The sequence below is a fragment of the Arachis ipaensis genome, chromosome B6 (assembly GCF_059453495.1).
Source record: "Arachis ipaensis isolate K30076 ecotype BB chromosome B6, ASM5945349v1, whole genome shotgun sequence".
Taxonomy (NCBI): domain Eukaryota; kingdom Viridiplantae; phylum Streptophyta; class Magnoliopsida; order Fabales; family Fabaceae; genus Arachis; species Arachis ipaensis.
Genome location: NC_142441.1, coordinates 122465905 through 122482608, shown reverse-complemented (window position 1 = coordinate 122482608; position 16704 = coordinate 122465905). Strand labels below are relative to the sequence as shown.

The 16704-nt window shown below is 38.7% G+C and overlaps 1 non-coding gene and 1 pseudogene across 1 annotated transcript; one reads left to right on the top strand and one right to left on the bottom strand.

Moving 5' to 3' along the window:
* Nucleotides 1-10266: 10266 nt before the first annotated feature.
* LOC148562551 (uncharacterized) lies at nucleotides 10267-11656 on the top strand (annotated as a pseudogene).
* Nucleotides 11657-15560: 3904 nt separating this feature from the next.
* On the bottom strand, nucleotides 15561-15668 carry LOC148562550 (small nucleolar RNA R71). The gene has a single exon (XR_015887559.1). It is a non-coding gene; the product is annotated as a small nucleolar RNA R71 (small nucleolar RNA).
* Between the last annotated feature and the right edge of the window lie 1036 nt (nucleotides 15669-16704).

Below are 16704 nucleotides of genomic sequence, written 5' to 3'. Positions count from 1 at the left end.
TCTTTAACCATAAAAATTTTGAAAATAAACTACTAAAGCAAAATCCTAAAAGTGATCATTCAAAAGCTATAATAGAAAATAGAAAATAGAATAAAATACTTAAAAACAAAAAGAAAGGGGGAATGAAACTCCACCACCTCAGTGTTGATGGTTGCTCAGGCTGTGCTTTTCTGTAAAGATGATTCACCTCCCTTTAGTGCCATTGATGATAATATACACCTAGAGCTCGCTCTACAACACCAAACTTAAAAGGTTTGCTTGTCCCCAAGCAAAGAAAACTTGGTCCTGTATAGGCGTTAAACGCTAGGACTACTCCCCTCCTTGCTGCCTTTCCTCTGGGCGTTCAGCGCCAGGACTGGCATTGGACGCCAGAGGGTCCTCTCTATTTCGCCCTTGCTCTCTTCTCCTATCTGGCGTTAAACGCCATTAAGGGGCACCCTCCAGGGTGTTCTATTTCTCTCCTAAGAGTTCCTGTTTTTGTTCTAAGTGCTACACATGATCACAAACATGAGAAAAATGAGAAAAACCATATATAGAAAATACCATCATATGAAATCGGACTCGAATAAGTAAAATGAAACAAAAGAAAGATAATATATAAGCTATAGATATGGCTGTGTTGCCTCCCAACAAGCGCTTCTTTATCGTTATTAACTTGACATTCACCTTTGTCATGTCAATAAGAAGGTGGAGTCCCCTTGTTCAACTTTATCCCCTAGGTAGTGTTTGACTCTCTGGCCATTGACGATGAATCTTTTATCAGAATGTCTGTTCTAGAGTTCCACATGACCATAGGAAGACACTCTAGTGATCACAAAAGGTCCTGTCGATCGCAACTTGAGCTTCCCAGGGAAGAGCTTGAGCCTGGAATTGAAGAGCAAAACCTTCTGGCCAGGCTCGAAAACTCTGGAAGATAACTTCCTATCATGCCATTTCTTAGATCTTTCCTTGTAGATTTTATCACTCTCAAATGCAGCATGCCGGAATTCATCCAGTTCGTTTAATTGGAGTAACCTCTTCTCTCCTACTGCCTCGGCATCAAAGTTTAGGAACCTTGTTGCCCAGTAAGCTTTGTGCTCCAATTCCACTGGTAAATGACATGCTTTACCATAGACTAGCTGATAGGGGGACATCTCAATGGGCTTTTTGAATGCAATCCAGTATGCCCAGAGAACATTATCAAGCTTCCTTGCCCAATCCTTCCTGGAGGTGCTCACTGTCTTCTACAGGATCCTCTTGAGTTCCCTGTTGGAGACCTCAGCTGGTTCACTTATCTGTGGATGGTAGGGGGTTGTCACTTTATGACGGATGCCATATCTCTACAAAATTGAGTCGAGCTGTCTATTACAGAAGTGGCTGCTTCCGTCACTGATCAGTGTCCTTGGGACACCAAATCTGCTGAATATGTATTTCTGAAGGAATTTCAGCACGACCCAGGTGTCACTAGTGGGTGACGCTATTTCCTTAACCTATTTAGACACATTGTCCACCACCACCAGAGATGTATGCATTTGAATATGAGGGTGGAAAAGGTCTCATGAAGTCGATTCCCTATACGTCAAACAGCTCAATCTCCAGGATTCCTTGTTGTGGCATTTCATGATTATGAGGAAGGTTTCCAGCTCTTTGACACCTATCACAATTGCAGACAAACTCTCGGGACTCCTTAAAAAGAGTTAGCCAGCAGAACCCACTCTAAAGGACCTTAGTGGCTGTTCACTCTCCTCTAAAATGTCCTCCATACTCAGAACTATGACAATGCTAGAGGATTTGCTGTGTATCCTCCTCGGAGACATAACATCGAATTATGCCATTTGAGCATCTTTTAAAGAGATAGGGTTCATCCCACAAGTAGTATTTAGCATCGTGCAGAAGCTTCCGCACTTGCTGTTTGGTGAACTCCTTGGGGATGAACCTCATGGCCTTATAGTTTGCAATGTCTGCAAACCATGGTGCCCTGTGGATCGCAAAAAGTTGCTCATCTGGGAAGGTCTTGAACACGACAGTAGTGGGAGGTGGCGTTCCCTCTTTGGGCTCGATCCTTGACAGATGATCAGCCACCTGGTTCTTTGATCCTTTTTTATCTCTGATCTCAATGTCAAATTCTTGAAGGAGCACCACCCATCTGATCAACCTTAGTTTAGAATCCTGCTTGGTTAGAAGGTACTTAAGAGTAGCATGGTCAGTATAAACTATAACCTTTGAACCAATTAAATAGTATCTGAACTTATTAATGGCATAGATAGCTGCAAGTAGCTCCTTCTCTGTGGTGGTGTAGTTCTTTTGGGCATCATTTAGAACGCGACTGGTGTAATAAATGACATGCATAAGCTTATCATGTCTCTGTCCCAAAACTGCTCCAATGGCAAAGCCACTAGCATCGCACATTAGTTCAAATGGTAGGGACCAATTGGGTGCCGAAATAATAGGTGCAGAGATAAGCTTTGCTTTTAAAGTTTCGAAGGCATGCAGGCAATCCTTGTAAAAAATGAAAGGAGTGTCAGTAGCTAGAAGATTGCATAGAGGTTTTGCAATTTTGGAGAAATCTTTTATAAACCTCTTGTAGAATCTTACATGTCCCAAAAAATTTCGAATTGCCTTAACATTAGTAGGCAGTGGTAATTTTTCAATTACTTCCACCTTAGCTTGATCAACCTCTATTCGCTTGTTTGAAATCCGATGCCCAAGAACAATTCCTTCAATTACGATAAAGTGATATTTTTTCCAATTTAAAACTAGGTTTGTTTCTTGGCATCGTTTTAGAACCAAGGCTAGATGGTTAAGGCAGGAGTTAAGAAAATCACCAAAGACAGAGAAGTCATCCATGAATACTTTAAGGAATTTTTCAACCATATATGAGAAGATAAAGAGCATAGACCTTTGAAAGGTTGCTGAGGCATTACAGAGACCAAATGACATCCTCCTGTAAGTGAATACTCCATATGGGCATGTAAACGCCGTCTTTGCTTGGTTCTGGGGATCTATTGCAATCTGATTGTAGCTTGAGTAGCTGTCCAAAAAGCAATAAAATGCATGGCCAGCTAGCCTCTCCAACATCTGATATATGAAAGGTAGGGAAAAGTGATCCTTTCTTGTGGCATTGTTGAGCCTCCTGTAGTCGATGCAAATGCGCCATCCTGTGACCGTTCTTGTAGGGATCAGCTCATTCTTTTCAATATGGATCACTGTCATACCCCCTTTTTTCGGTACCACCTACAAAGGGCTTATTCAGAGACTATCCAAGATAGGATATATGATTCCAGCCTCCCAAAGTTTTGTAACCTCCTTTTGGACCACCTCTTTCATAGCTGGATTCAGCTGCCTCTGAGGTTGCACAACCGGTTTAGCATCATCTTCAAGTTGAATCTTGTGCATACACCGAGTGGGACGGATTCCTTTTAAGTCACTTGTGGTCCATTGATAAACCACTGTTTTATGGTTTATCTTGTGTTCAATTGAGTGGTTTTATCAAGTCCTTGCACACTTATTCATATGATTTGCATGATTTTACAATTCCTTCCTAGTGTTATTCTATGGTTGAAAACTTGCTTCCTAGAGTCTTTAATTTGTAATTCTCCTTTATACCATTCGATGCCGTGATCCGTGTGTTAAGTGTTTCAGGCTTTACAGGGCAGGAATGGCTTAGAGAATAGAGAGGAAGCTTGTAAAAATGGAAGGAACACAAGAAACTAAGGAGATAACCAACGAGCATTGACGCATACGCATGGCTCACGCGTGCGCGCGATATGGAGAAATTTGCAGCGACGCGTGCACGTACCTGACGCGTACGCATGGATTGGAGTTTGCACGGAGACGCGTGCGCGTGCCTGATGCATACGCGTGACACGCCAAGACGACCAGCAACGCATACGCGTGACTGACGCGTACGCGTGACATGCGTGATCTGCAGAAAATTCAGAAAATGCTGGGGGTGATTTTGGGCCGAGTTTTGACCCAGTTTCTGGCCCAGAAACACAGACTAGAGCCAGGGAACAGGCAGAGACTCAACACACATTCTCATTAGCATAGTTCTTAGTTTTAGATCTGAATCTAGAGAGAAATTGCTCTTCCTCTAGGTTTTCTTTACATTCATAGTTTTATAGTTTTATGCTTTGGATATTGCGAGAGTCATCACCTCCGTTGAAGTTACTATTCTAGTTTGTTTTCTTATTCCTTTACTCTTTTGATTACTTATTAATCCTGTTCAGATAATTATGTTGCATTTTAGATTTATTAATACAGAGAATTATTTTTACCTTTAATTAATTTTCAATCCCTATTTATTTAATTTATCATGTCTTCTTCTTATATTTCTGTGAGTTTTATATTCATGTAAATGGAGTAGATTCCCAACTTGACATGGGGGTTGATTAAAAGGAGACACTTGAGTTGGAATGCTCAAGTGATTAGTTAAATTAGAAGTTGTCGGCTAATTCTCTACTTACTAACGCTAGACCTTCCCAAGGGAGAGGACTAGGATTTGCGAATAAGAGTTAGCTTAATCACTTGACTTTCCTTTATTTAGTAAGGGTTAACTAAGTGAAAACAATAACCTCTTTATACTATACTTGAGAGAATTCCAACAAGGATAGAACTTCCAATTAATCACACCCCCGGTCAAAGCCTTTTATTTAATTATATAAATCTCTTTTAGTTTACATCGCCTTAATTCACACCCCTTTACTTTTCTGTTATTCAACTCTCAAAATTTCTTGGAAAACTCCTGATTAATAAAATAGCACTCTTTTGTCAACTCGTTGGGAGACGACCTGGGACCCATACTCCCAGTATTTTTATTCTAATTTTGTGACAACCTTTCTAAATTGATGAGCGAATTTTTGCTGGTTAAGAACTATACTCGCAACGTGTTTCTATATTGATTTCTTAATTGGTCGATTTTCGCCACCCATCATCCATCCAAGAGCTGTTTTGTGGGTTCTGAGGACTTGAATCAAGGTTTCTCTTCTTGCTGCTGTAGGTGTGAGCTTATAATCACTAGATAAGTGTCAGCATCTCCTAGGAACACGTATTTCAAGAACGGAGGTAAGGCCTTGAGATCGAGTTTAGGGGGCCCATGTTCTTCTCCAGGTGTGTTTAGCATCTCCTTCTGAAGTCCCGGCTCATCTAGTTCAGGCAGAATGTTTTCAAGAATCGTGTCTAGGTCCTCTTCAGATGTTTCGGCCGCAAACACTTCTTCAACCAGTGGCTCTATGGCATCTATCCTCATGCATTCCTCCGGGAGATCTGGATGTCGCATAGCCTCGATTGCATTCAGTACAACCTCCTCATCATTGACTCTCAGTGTCACTTCCCCCTTCTAGACGTTAATGATGGTTCGTCCTGTGGCGAGAAAAGGTCTTCCTAGAATGATAGATGCATTCTTGTCCTCCTCCATATCCAGTATCACGAAATCCAAAAGAAAGGTAAATGGTCCTACTCTCACAAGCATATCTTCCACCACTCCCACTGGGAACTTGACTGAGTGGTCACCAAGTTGAAGGCAAATATGGGTGGACTTAATTTCTTGAAATTGGAGTTTCTGCATTAATGACAATGGCATCAAGTTGATGCTTGCTCCAAGATCGCATAAAGCCTTCTTTATACAGGTGTTTCCAATGGTGCAGGGGATTATGAAGCTCCCCGGATCTTGAAGTTTCTCTGGTAGATTCCTTTGAATGACTGCACTGCACTCCTTGGTGAGAACAACTGTTTCTGCCTCTTTTCAATCCCTTTTTTTGCTCAATATGTCCTTCATAAATTTAGCATAGGAAGGCATTTATTCTAAAGCCTCTGCAAAGGGGATTTTTATCTCAAGTTTCTTGAAAACTTCCAAGAATTTGGAAAATTACTTGTCCTTTTCTGTCTTCTAGAGCTTCTGAGGGTATGGCAGCTTGGCTTGATATTCCAGGGCCTTTGGCAGTGCAGGATGAGTATCTAGGGTAACTGGAAAGGGATTATCAGGATGTCTGGGGGATACATCCTATGGATTGTTATTTATAGCTCCTCCCCTCTCTGGGCGTTGAATGCCTGAGCTGCCCCCTCGTGGGCGTTCAGCGACCCCAATGGTGCTCTGGGTTGTTGTGTTTTCATGCCCTGGTGTCTCCGCTGCATCCTGCGCCCTTTTGTTCTGAGGTTGGGTGTTCAGGGTTCTACCACTCCTTAGTTGAATTGCTTGGCACTCCTTCCTTATCTGTTCAAATATCTACTATTTGGTCTGGTTCAACTGTGCTTCCATAGTCTTGCTGGAGGCTCGGGTCTCCTGTAATACTTCCTGCAGGCTCAGTACTTATTGTGTGAGAAGGCTCAGCTACTGGGTTAAAGATTCATTTTGTTCAAAAATGGTGGGTTCAGTGGATACGATCTTGACTTCCCCCTTCATTGAGGTTTCACTAGATGAGTATAAATATTGACTGTTGGCAGCCATCTCAATGTGTTCATCTGCTTCTTCGGTCATCTTCCTCATGTGTATTGAACCACCTACAGAGTTATCCAGGGACATCTTGGCCATATTTGAGAGTCCATAATAGAAAATATCTAGCTTAACCCAGACTGAGAACATTTCAGTGGGGCATCGTCTCAGCTTGTATCTCTCCCAAGCATCATAAAGAGACTCGCTCTCTCCTTGTTTAAAGGTCTGAATATCCATTCTCAACCTACTTAGCTTTCTTGGAGAAAAGTATTGATTCAGAAACTTGTTCATTACTTTACTCCATGTGTCCAGGCTTGCTCTGGGTTGAGCATCCAACAATCTCTTTGCTTGGTCTTTTATAGCAAATGGGAAGAGCAGCAGCCTATAGATGTCAGGGTCTACTCTGTTGGTCCTCACAGTGTCACAGATTTACAGAAAATTAGCGAGGAACTCATTGGGTTCTTCCTGTGGGAGTCCATGAAACTAACAGTTTTGCTGCATTAGAGTGATCAATTGTGGGTTGAGCTCAAAATTTTCTGCTCTAGTAGGAGGTACATTAATGCTCCTTCCATAGAAATTAGGAGTGGGAGCTGTGTAAGATCCCAAGGTTCTTCTGGGTTGTGCATTCTCAATTGGATCCATAGTGATTTTGGTGTTCCTGTACTAACCAGAGACAAAGAAAAGTGAGAGTCTCTATGTCAAGGTCTAAAGAGCTCCTAGTGAGATATCCAAAAGAAATAAAATTAAAATAAAGTAACCAATTAACAAGAAAATTCGAAACAAGAATGTAAGAATTAGTCTAAGTAGTTTCAAAAATTAGAAAGAAATTTTTTTTAATTCGAAAATAAATAAATAAAATTAGAATAAATAAAAAATACAAGAAATTTCAAAAATTTAAAAAAAAAATAGAAAGAAAGGGTTTAAAATTTAAATTTAAATGAAAATAAGATAACTTAAAACAAAATTTTGAAAATAAAGAGAAAGATAAATAAGATAAGTTTGAAAATTTAATGAAAAAAATAAACTAGTAACCAAAAATTAAAAAGAAATTCAAGATAAAATCGAAAATCAAGAGAAAGTAGAGAAACAAGGAAAAGATAAATAAGATAAATATTTGAAAGTCAAGAAAAATAAAGATTCAAAAATTAAAAAGAAAAGTTAATTAAACCAAAAAAATTGTTTGGGCGCCATTATCTTGATAAAAAAAAAGATCTTTAATTTTTTCAGTGAAAAAAGATCTTTTTTTCATTTTTTAGTGTGTTTGGTAAATTTCTATTAGTAAAAATAAAAACACTAGGAAAAAAACATCTTTTTTGAGAAGCTGTAATTTACATCTTTTTTTAAAACATCTTTTTTCTTTAAAAAAAGATATTTTTCATGTAATAAATAAATAAAAAAGTACTTTATATTGTTATACCCAAACATAATTGATAAATAAAAAGATCTTTTTATATAAGATATCTAAACATAAAATCACTTTTACTTTTACATAAGATCTTTTAAAAAAAGATTATTCGAAAAAAGATCTTTTCTTAAAAGTTCACCCAAACAAGCCCTTAAAGATAGGAGGCTTATTTTGAAAATTTTTGAAAATTAGAAAAGAAAAGTCAAATAAAGATTTTGAAATTCAAATTTAAGAGAAAGAAAAACTAAGAAACTCTAAACTTTAAAATTTGAATTAAAAATATAGATAAGATAACAAAGTTTGAAACTTTAAAGAAAAGATAAAGATTAAAGATCAAAAAAGATAAACAAGATATGATTAAAGAAAATTAAATTAAAAAAAAGATCACTAATTAGACACCAAACTTAAAATTTTTAAATCAAGATAAGAAAAAGATGAAGAAATTTTCAAAATTTAAAAAGAAAAAGGAAATATTAAAAGAATAAACAATATTAAAAAGAAAAAGGAAATATTCAAAATAAGATAATAAGAAAAATTTAAAAATAAAAGGGGAAAGATAAACAATATTAATTTTAAAAATTTAAAGAAAAAACACTAAAAGAATACCAAACTTAAAAATTTTGAAATCAAATAAGAGAAAATAACAAAAAATTCAAACAGAAAGAAAGAAAAAAGGAAAAGATGAACAAGATAGAAATCGAGTGTTCAAGAAAGCAAACAAGATCAATTTTCGAAAATCAGGAAGAACACTAATTAAACAAAAACTAATAAAAGTACTGTTCCGGGGGTTACTTGAAACTGTAGGTCGATCTCGGACGAGATCTTCTGTGCTGGTCGGCGATGATGCGTCCGATTTGTGGGTGGTGGTTGGAGTCGCCGTGTCCGACTTGTTCGGCTTGTTGATGATGTTAATCCTTCGTCACCGGAGGGTGGGAGTACCTGCAAGGGACTCCGATGCTTAAGTCAGCAAGGATATTAAGCAAGTATTTTAGTAGAATCAGAGTATGAATTATACCTGGGTGCTCTGGTGTATTTATAACGATGAGGAGTGACCTTTCTAGAGATAAGATAGTTATCTTATCTTATCTTATCTTTGAGTGAGGTCATCTTATCTTCACGAGAACCGCCCTTATCTCTGTAGGCTTTGGGCTACTTTTGGATTTGGGTCGTGTTCCTCTGTTTGGGCCCTATTTGGGCTTTTCCTGGTGATTTGGCCGACCTCTTTGAGAAGAGGTCGGATAGTCCTGACCTGAAGAGGTTGGTCGACTTGTCGTTAAACATCCCGGGTCGGACAACTCGACCCAGGGTATGAACAGTGCCCCTGCTTGAGCGTGGTCTTCCTTTTGAGGTCGAGTCCCTAGTTTCAGGACTTCAATCCTTCTCTGTAGAAGCCGAGCTCGAGCATTGTCGATTTCTTTTTGTAGAAACCCCTTCTGAATACGGAGCGTTTCTTCTCTTTTCTTTGATTTCGAAAACAAGCGTTCCTTGCTTTGGGAATGTGCAAGGTTTTTAATGCCCCATTAATCTTTTAACGTTCCGTTTCTTTTGCCTCCCGCTTTCTTGTTTTATTTTTGAATTACACCAAAACTTTCTTTTTTCTGTTTCTCTTCACTGTAACTTCCCCCTTTCTCTCTTATTCTTCCGTTTCATTTGTGCCTCCTTGTTCTTTTGGGATTTTTGTTTTTCGTGTCTTCACGCTTCTCTCTGTGACGCCATTTGGTGGTTGTTGGTGCTTTCCTTGCTCGAAGGCAATTTTGGATTTTGTCTCTTCCACTTCTTCAGCACTTTCTTTCAGGTTGGTTCTTCTTTTCGTTCTTTCCTTATGCTTACCTTGTTCTATTCTTGGTAAAGTTTTTGGTTTTGCCTGAGTTTTGTTGGAAATCTTGGACCTTTTTGTTTTTTACCATACTTGGTTGTATTGTCATGCATGTTTTCTGGTTTTCTTTCGACTTTATGCATGCTCCTATGTGGATGCTTTTAGGGTTTTGCATGTTGTCGTTGCTTTCTGGTTGTACTTTGATGCTTGAGTTTTATGAACTGCACCTGTTTGCTTCTGAAAAGATTGCCCCTTGATTTTTGCCCTGTTGATAGCTTTCTTTGCTGATAGATTTGTAGAAGACGGTGGTTTTCTGATAACTTACTTTGATTTGCGTCTTTCTTCTTGAAGCATTGCTTAGAGTCTTTGCTGGGATGTTTAGCCTTTGTAGACTTTCTTTCTGAGTCCTTACTCTGTCCCTGCCTCCAAAGGATGCCCCTGGACCTTGGTGCGTGTCTTAGGGTTTTCCTTTTACTGTTTGTACTGCTCTGAGCCATTTTGGTCCGAGCTATTTTCTTGGATTTTGCCTGAGCTGTTTTGGTTAGTAATCCATTTTCTTTTCCTTGCTTGTAGGACTAGTTGGCCATGTCTTCTCGCAAAAATATTGTTGAGACGTCTTCCAAGATTCCTGAGGGTATGTCCGATTGGCTAGACTCCCTTGTGTTGATGTGTGTCTCCGTGGTAAATGAGGAGTACTGTGTAGAGCTGAGGAAGCGTTATAGGATTTGTAGTAGTCGCGCCCAGGAAAAAGATTATGAGCTTGTAGCGCCTGATTCCGATGAGAGAGTTTGTTTCCCGACTTTGGTCCAGGGGGAGCGTCCCTTCTTCTATGCCCATGACTATTTTTTCAGCCAGCTGAACATTACTTTCCCTTTTACTTCCTTCGAGACCGACTTATTGTGGTCGTGTAACGTTGCTCCTTCCCAGCTCCATCCGAACTCTTGGGGTTTTATCAAAATCTTCCAGTTGCTTTGCCATGAGTTGGACGTCAAACCTTCTCAGACCCTCTTTCTTTATCTCTTTGTTTTGACTAAGTCCGGGATTTCCTCCAAAAAGAAAGCTTCTTGGATTTCCTTTTGATCTGTCCAGGGACATAAAGTGTTTTCTATGTATGATGAGTCCTTTAGGGACTTTAAGAATTACTTTTTTAAAGTCCGAGCTGTTTGAGGGAGCTCAACCATTTTTGTTGGAATCGAATAATGAGCCTGCCTTCCCCTTGTGCTGGCAAAAGAACGTTGTGGTGTCTCGATACTCATGGGAGATGCTTGACGAGGTCGAGCAGGCTTTTGTGAATGTTTTGGAAGATATTTGGGGGGAACCTCCCCATCTCGATACCAAGAGATTTCTGGGGGACCCCTCCCTAGTCCGAACTGTGTTGGGTACTGGCCGACTTGTTTTTGTTATGTTTTACTTTGCTTCCTTTCTTTCCAGATTCATAACTTTGCTTTTTTGGTTGATTTTGTTTTTTTAGAGATGGCCAAGAATAATGATTCCATTAAAGCCTTTAAAAAGGCGAGAAATGCTACAGCTGCCTAGAACATCTCGGCCAAGGCGGCTGGAGAAGGATCCTCTCATGTTCTGCCAAAACAACCAGTACCAAGCTCTCCTGGGCTGAGGAGGATGATTCCTACCCCTCAGGTTCATTTGGTCGATCCTCCCCAGACTTCTGCTACTACCTCTTCTCCTACTGGCGCTCCTCCTCCAAAAAGACAGAGGACCGCTGAGCCCTTCAACCTGGATGCCCCCAATTTCGATGCTGTCGAGTTTGTTGATCAGCAAATTGGTCCCTATGGTGCCATTCCTACTGACGATGTTTCTCTTCTTCGTCATTTTTACTCGGAGCAGTATCAAGATGGCACATATGGGGGCAGCTTTATATCAGACTGCCCATGATCTTCCCATTCATGCAACAAAGGCCTTTATGGAGGATGCCAAGTTGGAGTTCGACCAGATGAAGGGTAAAGAGCGGACAATTTATACGCTTTTTGGCATTATTTTTAGTATGCTTTTAGTATGTTTTAGTTAGTTTTTATTATATTTTTATTAGTTTTTAAATAAAAATCACATTTCTGGACTTTACTATGATTTTGTGTATTTTTCTGTGATTTCAGGTATTTTCTGGCTGAAATTGAGGGACCTAAGCAATAATCTGATTCAGAGGCTGAAAAAGGACTGTAGATGTTGTTGGATTCTGACCTCCCTGCACTTAAAGTAGATTTTCTGGAGCTACAGAAGCCCAATTGGCGTGATCTTAATTCCGTTGGAACGTAGACATCCTGGGCTTTCCAGCAATATATAATAGTCTATACTTTGTTTAAGATTTGATGGCCCAAACTGGCGTTCCAAATTAGCATAGAAATTTTAGCGTCAAAACGCCAGAACTAGCATAAAAGCTGGAGTTAAACGCCCAAACTAGCACAAAAGCTGGCGTTTAACTCCAAGAAAAGTCTCTACACGTGAAATCTTCAATGCTCAGCCTATGCACACATCAAGTGGGCCCGAAATTGGATTCTGCATCATTTACTCATTTCTGTAAACCCTAGGTTACTAGTTTTCTACAAATAGGACCTTTTGCTATTGTATTTCATACACTGGATCATACTTTTCATCTTGGAAATTGTATGTTCACGCTTTGGGAGGCTGGCGATTCGGCCATGCCTAGACCTTTTGTTCTTATGTATTTTCAACGGTAGAGTTTCTACACACCATAGATTAAGGTGTGGAGCTCTGCTGTTCCTCATGAATTAATGCAAAGTACTATTGTTTTTCTATTTAATTCAAGCTTATTGTTATTCCAAGATATTCATTCGTTCTTCAACTTGATGAATATGATGATCTGTGACACTCATCATCATTCTCACCTATGAACGCGTGCCTGACAACCACTTCCATTCTACAAGGCAAACAAGCTTGAATGTGTATCTCTTGGGTTTCTAATCTAAGATTAGAACCTTCGTAGTATAGGCTAGAATTATTGGCGGCCATTCCTGAGATCAGGAAAGTCTAAACATTGTCTGTGGTATTCCGAGTAGGATCTGAGAAGGGATGACTGTGACGAGCTTCAAACTCGCGAGTGTTGGGCGTAGTGACAGACGCAAAAGGATCAATGGATCCTATTCCAACATGATCGAGAACCGATAGATGATTAGCCGTGCGGTGACAGTGCATTTGGAACATTTTCACTGAGAGGACGGGAAGTAGCCATTGACAACGGTGATGCCCAACATAAAGCTTGCCATGGAAAGGAGTATGAATGATTGGAAGAAGGCAATAGGAAAGCAGAGGTTCAGAAGGAACAAAGCATCTTCATACGCTTATCTGAAATTCCTACCAATGAATTACATAAGTATCTCTATCTTCATTTTATGTTTTATTCGTCTATTAATTATTAATTCTCCATAACCATTTGAATCTGCCTGAGTGAGATTTACAAGATGACCATAGCTTGCTTCAAGCCGACAATCTCCGTGGGATCGACCCTTACTCACGTAAGGTTTATTACTTGGACGACCCAGTGCACTTGCTGGTTAGTTGTGTGGAGTTGTGATAAAGAGTTGAGATTATAATTGTGCGTACTAAGGTTTTGGCGCCGTTGTTGGGGAACAAACAATCCCCGCGCAACCAAGTTTTTGGCGCCGTTGCCGGGGATTGTTCGAGTTTGGACAACTGACGGTTCATCCTGTTGCTTAGATTAGGTAATTTTATTTTATGATTATGCTGTTTAGTTTTTATTTTTTCGAAAATTTTTTTCAAAAATACAAAAAATTTTCTATTCTGTTCTTCAGAGTTTTTAAGAATGAATTCTAGAGTTTCATGATGATTTGTTGAAGTCTGGCTGGTTGTGAAACCATGTCTAAACTTTTGGACTGAGGTTTCAACTAAGAGCTTGTTGATTTCTATCAATTTTGCTATTGAGAGTAATGATCTGCTAAAGCTTGGCTGGCCATTGGCCATGTCTAGTGTTTTGGACCGAAGCTTTCATTGAAAGCTTGGCTGGCTAGTAAGCCATGTCTAATTCCTGGACCGGAGTTTTAGACTAACATTGCATGATTCCTATAATTCTTATTAAAAATTTTAATCTCTTTATTCTCTTTTCCATATAATTTTCGAAAAAAAATTATAAAATTTATAAAATCAAAAATATTTTATGTTTCTTGTTTGAGTCTAGTGTCTAATCTTAAGTTTGGTGTCAATTGCATGTCTTTATTCTTCTTGCATTTTTCGAATATATACATTATGTTCTTCATTGATCTTCAAGTTGTTCTTGATGATTTCAGTTCTTTGATCTTTAATTTCTCTTATTTTGTGTCTTTTGTTGTTTCTTACATGCATTTTTAAATTGTTATAGTCCTTAGTATACAAACTTCTGAGTTTAGTGTCTTGCATGCATTGTTTATTTGATCTTAGTTGCATTTGTTATTATTTCTCATCATTAAAAAATTCAAAAATTTTTAAAATTGTGTCTTTTCAAGTCAATAACACAGAGAATTGAAGATTCAAAATATTCAGCAGAGGAATTACACAGAAAAAGCTGGGCGTTCAAAATGCCCAGTGAGGAAGGAAAACTGGCGTTTAAATGCCAGCCAGGGTACCTGGCTGGGCATTAAACGCCCAAAAGGATAGTATTTTGGGCATTAAACGCCAGAATGGATACCATTCTGGGCGTTTAACGCCAGGAGGACACTAGAGGGAAGATTTTGTTTTTAATTCAAATCTTTTTCAAATATTCATAATTTTTCAAAATCAAATCTTTTTCAAATCATATCTTTTCAATCATATCTTTTCAAAATCAATTTATTTTCAATTTTTTATTTATTACTATTTTCGAAAATCCTTGCTACAATTAGTGATTTAATTCAAAATTTTCAAGTTGTTACTTGCCTATTAAGAAAGGATCAAATTTTAATTCTAGAATCATATCTTTTAATTTCTTGTTAGTCAAGTAATCAACTTTAATTTTAAAAACTTTCTCTTTTAAATTTGATTCTCAATCATATCTTCTCAATCATGCCTTTTCAATCACATCTTTTTCAAAATTAAGTTTCAATCATATCTTTTTTATTTCTAATTTCAAAATCTTTTTCAAAAATCACTTAATTTCTTTCCCAATCTTAGTTTTCGAAAATCATTTACCAAATTTTCAAAATTTCTTTCAATTATTTCAAAATCTTTTACTTTAATTTCGAAAATTCTTCCCCTCTTCCCATATCCTTCTATTTATGGACTAACACTCCTCCTCAATGTACAATTCGAACTCTATCCCTCTTGATAAGTTCGAATTCTTTCTTCTCTATCTTCTCCTTCTATTCTTCTTTACCTCTGACACCTCAAGGAATCTCTATACTGTGACATAGAGGACTCCATATTTTCTTCTCCTCTCTTTTCATATGAGCAGGAGCAAGGACAAAGACATTCTTGTTGAGGCTGATCTTGAACCTGAAAGGACCTTGAAGAGAAAGCTAAGAGAAGCTAAAGTACAACTCTCTGTAGAGGACCTAACAAAGCTTTTCAAACAAGAAGAAGCCATGGCAGCCGAAAACAACAACAATGCCAACAATGCAAGGAAGGTGCTTGGTGACTTTACTGCACCTACTCCTGACTTCTATGGGAGAAGCATCTCAATCCCTGCCATTGGAGCAAACAACTTTGAGCTTAAGCCTCAATTAGTTTCTCTAATGCAACAGAATTGCAAGTTTCATGGACTTCCATTGGAAGATCCTCATCAGTTCTTAGCTGAAGTCTTGCAAATTTGTGACACTGTCAAGACCAATGGGGTTGATTCCGAGGTCTACAAGCTTATGCTTTTTCCCTTTACTGTAAGAGAAAGAGCTAGAACATGGTTTGATTCACAACCTAAAGAAAGCCTGAACTCTTGGGAAAAGCTAGTCAATACCTTCTTGGCAAAGTTCTTTCCACCTTAAAAATTGAGCAAGCTTAGAGTGGAAGTCCAAACCTTCAGACAGAAGGAAGGTGAATCCCTCTATGAAGCTTGGGAAAGATACAAGCAATTGATCAGAAGGTGTCCTTCTAACATGCTTTCAGAATGGAGCATCATATGTATCTTCTATGATGGTTTGTCTGAACTATCCAAGATGTCATTGGACAGCTCTGCTGGAGGATCTCTTCATCTAAAGAAGACGCCTGCAGAAGCTCAGGAACTCATTAAAATGGTTGCAAATAACCAATTCATGTACACCTCTGAAAGGAATCCTGTGAATAATGGGACAAGTCAGAAGAAAGGAGTTCTTGAGATTGATACTCTGAATGCCATATTGGCTCAGAATAAAATATTGACTCAGCAAGTCAATATGATTTCTCAGAGTCTGTCTAGGATGCAAGCAGCAATAGTCAGTACCAAAGAAGCTTCATCTGAAGAAGAAGCTTATGATCCTGAGAACCCAGCAATGGAAGAGGTGAATTACATGGGAGAACCCTATGGAAACACCTATAATCCTTCATGGAGAAATCATCCAAACCTCTCATGGAAGGATCAACAGAGGCCTCAACAAGGCTTCAACAACAATAATGGTGGAAGAAATAGGTTTAGCAATGGCAAACCTTTTCCATCATCTTCTCAGCAACAAATAGAGAATTCCAAGCAGAATAACTCTGAATTAGCAACTGTAGTCTCTGATTTAATTAAAACCACTCAAAGTTTCATGACTGAAATAAGGTCTTCCATTAGAAATTTAGAGGCACAAGTGGGTCATCTGAGTAAGAAAGTTACTGAACTCCCTCCTAGTACTCTTCCAAGCAATACAGAAGAGAATCCAAAAGGAGAGTGCAAGGCCATCAACATGACCCACACGGCCGAACCTGGAGAGGAGGAGGAGGCAGTGATCTCCACTGAGGAAGACCTCAATGGACATCCACTGGCCTCCAAGGAGTTTCCTAATAAGGAACCATGGGAATCTGAGGCTCACACTGAGACCATAGAGATTCCATTGAATTTACTTTTGCCATTCATGAGCTCTGATGAATATTCTTCCTCTAAAGAGGATGAAGATGTTACTGAAGAACAAGTTGTTAAGTACCTTGAAGCAATCATGAAGCTAAATGCCAAGCTATTTGGTA